At 40.5% G+C, this 7721-nt stretch overlaps 1 long non-coding RNA gene across 1 annotated transcript; it reads left to right on the top strand.

Annotated features, from left to right (window-relative positions):
- Positions 1 to 1414: 1414 nt before the first annotated feature.
- Positions 1415 to 6147, top strand: LOC142827107 (uncharacterized). The gene is made up of 3 exons (XR_012901530.1): positions 1415 to 1443; positions 2103 to 2196; positions 5817 to 6147. It is a non-coding gene; the product is annotated as an uncharacterized LOC142827107 (long non-coding RNA).
- The last annotated feature ends 1574 nt before the right edge of the window (positions 6148 to 7721 follow it).

Genomic DNA, 7721 nt, shown 5'->3' with positions numbered 1-7721 from the left:
TGGGATTTCAGTAACTAAATTATGGCTAACTTCTCCTGTTAATTATACTGCTAAATCTGGATAAAGCCAACTGGAGTCAGTGGCCTAATTCCAGACTGATATTAGTGTCAGCAAGAGCAGAATTTGGCCATTATTAATAACAGGTCAGATTGCTCTCACAGGTGCATAGTGATAGTAGTGAATTTAAAGATCATTCTGCCCTCCATTTGGCATGGGCCGTGTAATTGCCAGGTTGAACTATACTCAGATGAATGGAGAAATTGCTCTAAAAGTAGTCAGCATGGGTCCTTGGTACCTCAAGGAAGATGGGGAAGGTGTAGCAGAAGGACTAAGATGTTCCCCCCAAAAGGCTGCATCAGTGCTTGTGTCCTCTTGGCAAACTTGGGGAGTTCAGAGAGGCTGAATTCTTCCTGGGCCTCCCTCTCCTCTCCAGGGATGAGTTTCTACATTGCTTTAAATGATCATAACTATAGACTTTACACACTGCTCAAATTATTTTGAAATAACTTATTTTGAAATAATAATTCCCCAAAAAACTATTTCAAAATAAGCTTATTCCCCAAGGAAAGCAAGAATTATTATTTCAAAATCTTAAATCAGAAAAGGAAATTATTATTTTTTCTGTCCATGGATATGGGACTGCTTCCTCTTGCAACATCCATAGTTAAGCATAGATGATAAGGGAATGCCAGAATGTGACAAACATGCCATAAAAATAACAGGTATCCATTGTAAACTCTTTAGTCAGTCAGCTTATGTGATATCCTTATCGAAAGCTGTCTTATTTTAATTCATTCCTAGTGTGCTACTTTTACAATGCTGGGTATTCAAGAGATCTGGGGAATAATGTTTCTCCTCGATCGAATGTTCCAGTAGGACAGTGTTTCATGTTCTGGTAATGGATACCCTGGTAATGGCAGGGTAGGGGGCAAACTAGTTCAAATGGTTCCTGGGGAAGAGGGGAAAAGCATTTGAAATACTGAAAGCAGCAGGACTTAGGATCACCACACCCCAACTGTAATTGGATTCCTTTCAATGAGGGTAAAGAGAGGTCCTTAAAAGCCTCTCATCTTCTATTGCTGTTAGATCATCAGGTCCTAATTTAGCCAATCATTGGACCTTCCCACATATACTGGGCTGCAGTTCAGGCCTGCAAACTCAGGCTTCAAATCACTGCTTCTATGGCACTCAGCTTCAACATGACATGAAAGCTGATTCTATGTAGCCACCTTCTCATGAGTGGGGATGGGAAGTCACATAAAGAGAGAACAAAGAAAAACAATTGGGAAGAAAAAAATTGACATGAATGAGAAGACAGGCTGGAATGCAAAGAGCAATATCTAAGGGACACAAATACAAAGCCAAAGGGCTGGCAGATACAGTTGCAGGAGGTGTTCATCTTCTGATCCTTTGCCAGTGTTGGAAAACATAATTCCAGCACGGGTAAGCCCTTCCTCCACTCCTTAGCAGTAACAAAGATTCATACAGTGGGTGCTAAATATGTGGGGGGAGGGATAGCTCAGTGGTTTGAGCATTGGCCTGCTAAACCCAGGGTTGTCAGTTGAATCCTTGCGGAGGCTATCTGGGGCAAAAATTCATCAGGGATGGTACTTGGGCCTGCTGTGAAGGCAGGGGACTGGACTCAATGACCTTGCAAGGTCCCTTCCAGTTCTAGGAGATAGGCAATCTCCATTTTATTTTTATATATATATATATATATATATATTAACATAAACTCTCTACATTTGTCTGATCTTTCATTATTCTGCATACATATATTCATTGTGTCATGTATAATGGCTGCTATTTCCAAAGAAGCCAGTAGGAACTGGGAACAAAATTCTCACTGAATTCCAGTTTCTGTAGGCTCCTTTGAATAAATTTGTATTGGTAGGGTATTGAATAAATATGATGGGTCTCTTAAAATAAAGCTATTATTATTTTGCTTTCCCTCCACAAAAACCGCTTTATAAATGCATTTAAGCAATAAAAGTAGGTGTTACTTGCTAGTCTATCTTACACTCAATGCCTTTATACAATAATTACATATAATATTATTTATCTTCTAAAGGCAATAAAGTTTCCCAATATATAATTTTCAGTGCCATTGCTTTAAAGGAGGATCTAGCTATTACCTCTGAAAGCTGAAGTTGCAATGAATGGATGGAAAATATGCAGGAATTTCATCCTGAGGAGGTGAGAGCATAATCAGACTGGATATTGTTTCACTCCTGTAAACATAACTCCCATTGCAGTTAGAGGAGTTACTTCCGATTTACACCAGTGTAACGAAGATGAGAATATGTCTTTCCTTTAGTCTTGATGTCCCAGCCCACTGCATGAGAAAAGCTTTGTATGCAATGCTTTTAATTTGTTATAATTTGTGAGCAGTCTGATAAGGTAGTAACTGACAGTGGCTGGGGGGATGAACTCATAAATCTCACAAGCATCTCGTCAAATATCCTTTTCCATCCTGATTGAAGGGTATTCTGTAACATCTATTGTTGACTTGGCAACATTTCCCCCCACCTGGGCCCTGCAGCTGCTGTAAAAAAGGAATCTTAAAATCGTGTTCTGCAGTTCAGACCATGTTACATGGGGAGATGAGAATTTTGAATGGATGTTGTGAGGACTCTTGTGGGGGACCAGATTATGACCTTCTTCCTCACACTGGTGGGCAGTTAATCACGTAACTCATCTGGGTGCCTACAATGGAACTACCTTCCATGAGTAAATGCTCATCAGGGTGATACAGGATTCACAATCTGGCCTCTTTGATGTTGTGCTACCTACCAGTTAATTACTATTAAATTGTCTAAACAAAATGATTGATATGCCCTTGCCTGAGCAAAGAAGAATCACTTTGCATACTAATACCACCTAATGTGTACCTTCTAGGTTTGGTTTGCTATGCTTTGGTTTATTAATGAAGGGTGAAGGATTTTCAGTATGTTCTTTAAGAAAGTTCATTAGAATTGGCTGTGTCATGATTGCCAACTTTCCACAATGCTTCTACTTTGAAAAGAACAATGAGTATGATTTTATTGTGGGAGCCTGCAGTAACAGACCAAAATATTATAACTGCATTAGTATCATCTCAAAAAGTGTGGGGCAAAAATAGTTGTGTTCCAAGATGAGTTGCCAGAATTGTTTAAAACATGGAAAGGCTTCTATATAAAGAACCTCTGCAAATATTAATATTTTTCAGTTTGGAGAGGAAAAGGGACACCAAATAAGTAAAAAAGATAGGGGACTCCTATGTACCCTCTTGAAATGCCAGAATGAAGATATGTTCAGTGAAATGGAAAAGGAACAAGTTTAAAGCTAATTAAAAGAAATACTAGCATTACAGACTAGCCTTTCTGTTTACATAAATGGCTTTTACAACTCATTGCCCCAAAATACAATGAAATCAAGTGCTTACTAGCTTGAAAATACCTTCATGTATCCAAATAAAATGGGATGTGATGACATATACCATCAACGTAGATAAACAGATTTCAGAAAAGAAAAGATCCTATTGATATATTGGCCCAAAATTAAGGACATGAGCTCATTTCTGATAAACAAAATAACAATTAAACAAAAATCAAAACCAAAAACCAGAATTAAAAAAAAAGGGCATCCAGAGTCTTCCAAATTTAAAAGAGCTACTTACATAAATAAAGTTACATATAGGAATGTCCATTTGCAAGTTGGGGTGTGTCTAGACTACAGGGTTTTGTCGACAAAAGTGGACTCTTGTCAACAAAACTATACCTGCGTCTACACTACCACCAAGTTCTCTCGACAGTAAGTCGACAGAACACAGCAGTTTTGTTGATGGCAGTAAACTCCATTCTATGAGGAATAACGCCTTTTTTCTACAGAGTTATATCGAAAAAAAGGCGCTATTGCATCCACACTGTGCTTTTTCAAAAGAGAGCATCTAGACTCTGTCAAAAAAAGTGGTTAGCTTTGTCAATAGAACTGACTGTAGTCTAGACACTCTTTTTTGACAGAGGCTTTGTCGACAGTATCTGTCGGCAAAGCCTCTGTCAACAAAATCCTGTAGTCTAGATGTACCCTTAGAGCCTAGGATTGGATAATGTAGATTCAGGTAAGCGAGGTTGCTCTAGCTACATCTGTATCTGTGTACAACAGGTTAGGATATTCAGCATTTATTTTAGATGCCCCAATTTTTAGGATGTCCAATAAGACACAGATTAAAGGGCTCTATCTCAAGAAGGATTGAGTACTCATCTTCTGAAAATCAGGCCCTCTTAACATACCTCTATTTGACACGCAAAAGTTGTGGCACCCCAAATCATTAGTCATTTTGGAAAATTTTAACCACCTTCTATATATACCGTCTATATATACTGCAAGTAACTATATATGCTGTCTATTAACATTATCTCTTGGATAACTTTTAAAAATAAAATTGTAACCATTTGAAACTGGCTTCAATTGGATGTCAGAAAGATCATGCGCATGAATATATTGTTTATCCAGTTGGGAATATAAAACCCTGAGACCAACTCTTCCTCTGTGTTTTATACTATATTATTTTATACAATAATAGAGCTCCATCTGTAAGAATTCATTTAATAAAAAGAATTATGTCAAAGCTGTACTTTCTTGACCCTGATGAAGTAGGGGAAAATATTACATTTTCATTATGTGGAAGACATAAATGTGAGAATGTTAGCCAGTGAAAGCAGAGTTCATTCTGAAATATACAATTCTGGTGCCTTCATATTCCAACTTCCCTGCAGAAAGGACATATCTTTTATAAGAGGAACTTAATATTGTTCAGTGTAATTCACCTTGCATGACAGGAAATGTTCTGCAAGACAGGTAGAATTTTAGGTTTCTACAAATTGCAGTCCATCTCCCTTATTTTTTCTTTCTCTGTCTTGTCTTCTTCCCTCCTTCCCACCCTCCTCTCATCTACTTTCTTCCACTCACTGTCAAAAAAGGCCATCTGATGATCGAGCAAAGCACTATGCAACAAAATACCTACAGGGGACATGCAGCAAAAGCAGTTCCAATGAATGCTTTTAAGGGAGAGTGTTTAAAAACCAAGAGTTACACAAACTGAATGTGAAATTCTTACATCAAAGAGATGGAACTGATATTTCCTCAAAATAGATATTAGCATTAACCATTTGTGGCTTTCCAAAAGTAATCTTTATCACAAAAAGGAAGCTACACCCAAGGATACGTCTACATTGCATGGCTACTTCGGGATGCCTCCAGTATCCCAAAATAGCTACCCCGCATATACACCTGCCACCCGTTATTTCAAACTATTTTTCAAAATAATGGGTGCACTATTTTAGCATCTCTTTAACAGTACATCTGCACAGCAGGTCAAAACTAGAATTAAGCTATGCAATTTCAGCTACATCAATTGTGTAGCTGAAGTCGAAATAGCTTAATTAGGATTTTAGCGCTGTCTGCAGTGTTCTTCCTTCAACCTTTACTCCTCGTGAAATGAGGGTTACTGGAGTCATAGTAAGAAGTCCTACAGCTCAACATTATTTCAAAATAAAGGCTTGTAGTGCAGACACGCTCTTTGTTAATTCGGAATAATGTCAGTTTTTCTGAAATAACACGGCTGTGTAGATGTATCCTAATAATGTAGTTTTACAGAGCATTGTCTGCAAGTTCCCATCTGGCATTGTATAATCAGGTTCCCCTGGGCTATTTAGGGCTGACTAATCTGTCTGGCCAACATATTCAGACAGTTTGATGTTGCATTTGTCCTGTGATTTCGTCCTGCTTTAGTAAAGATAAAATTCTAATACAAACTTATTTTCCTGATGATCTAGTCTTGGCCTTGTGCAAAGTGAACAGACTTCCCAGGAGACCTGCCTAAGGATTGGAGAGATGGATTCTTCTCTGGCGTTGCAAGGATTTTGGCCAGTCACTGGCTAAATACGTGGTACTTCCATGGCCCACCCAAAACTCACATCCATGTTATGCTGCTGCTGGATGTGCCCATTGGATGGAGCAGATTATATGAGATATATGGTCAGATTATATGAGGTATCAGGTCTGCATGTAAGACTGCTCTGCATTAATCTTTTTCTAGTAGAGATTGTTTTTCAGCTACCACGGCATTCAGATATGGGTCTTTTTAGTAGCAAAATGAGACCATTGTTGGTGTAATAAACTATAAAGTGTGTATAGTATCACCTTGCACTCTTACTTCTTATTACAGTCTCAATTTGCTGGAAGATTCTAATTTTAACGTTATTGAGGGTTTTTTTCCCCTCTATAGTTCTGGCTAGAGGTGATTGAAACATAAAAACCAGGGCCATGATTTTAAAAAATGGGGGTCTAAAGTTAGGTTCCTAAGTCCATATTAGGCATCTAAATAACTGGCCTGATTCTTACAAGTTGTGTGTACTTCTCAGCTTCCTCTGGTGATGGGTGCCAACATAAGAACCGAGGGTATGTCTACACTACCCCGCTAGTTCGAACTAGCGGGGTAATGTATGCATACCGAACTTGCTAATGAAGCCCGGGATTTGAATTTCCCGGGCTTCATTAGCATAAAGCCGGCGCCGCCATTTTTAAAAGCCGGCTAGTGCGAACCCCATGCCACGCGGCTACACGCGGCACGGGCTAGATAGTTCGAACTACGTAGCCATTCCGAACTATCTGTACGCCTTGTTCCACGAGGCGTACAGATAGTTCGGAATAGCTAGCTAGTTCGAACTATCTAGCCCGTGCCGCGTGTAGCCGCGCGGCACGGGGTTCGCACTAGCCGGCTTTTAAAAATGGCGGTGCCGGCTTTATGCTAATGAAGCCTGGGAAATTCAAATCCCGGGCTTCATTAGCAAGTTCGGTATGCATACATTACCCCGCTAGTTCGAACTAGCGGGGTAGTGTAGACATACCCCTAGATAGTTCACGACCTCTGTGGTTATATTTTTTCTGGGAAGGAAAAGAGAGAAATGACTGTGCCCTCACATGGTATAAAATCTCCCTCACTGATATTCCCCTAAGAAGCATACAGTGGAGAATTTGATTCAGTGCTCGCAAGAACTGGTAGGTGTGACTTCTCTAAATAAGGGGATTTCTTTTATGGATAAACACCTGAACACTGACACGCATATTCAAGCCATATACTATTTCAACATGGACAAGAGGCATAAGAAGCCAAGGGAGGCTAACCTTTCCTGAGCAGGGTGCAGTGCACTTCCTTTTGGAGGCAGGCCGGCCAGCCCATCATCTTTGGAGCTTTGCTGCTGGAAGGGCACCTGGGCTGTACTGTATCCATGCTCTGCCCTGAGGCCCCACTGCTAACTCACCCTCTTCCCCCATGGCTTTGCCCACACTCCACCTCTTCCACCAAATGGTGAGAGCTTGGGGAAAGGGGTAAACAATTGTGAGTGATGGGGCCTTCTAGGGAGGGAGTGAATTGAAATGAGCAGTAGGAGGGGGGAAGAGATGTACAAACAGAAGGCGCAGAAGCCTTGAGAGAGGGTCAGAGAGGAACAGGTGGGGAGGGGCTCCATGAAGGGGACCAGGGCAGAGTAGTAGTAAAGCATGGACAAAGTCTTAGAGGTAGGAGGCTGATTGGGGAGGCTTCAGAGGACAGCAGGGTAGTGGACCATGGTACCATGCAGTGAGGCTGTGCCCCACTCCAGCTGGGCTGGAGACCCTCCTCCCATTTCTAGGGAGCTTCTGGCACTCATGTCCTGCCTTCCAAAGTGCAGGAGTCAAGC

Source organism: Pelodiscus sinensis, chromosome 1, assembly GCF_049634645.1.
Source record: "Pelodiscus sinensis isolate JC-2024 chromosome 1, ASM4963464v1, whole genome shotgun sequence".
NCBI lineage: Eukaryota > Metazoa > Chordata > Testudines > Trionychidae > Pelodiscus > Pelodiscus sinensis.
This window is presented reverse-complemented; position numbering and strand designations above follow the sequence as displayed.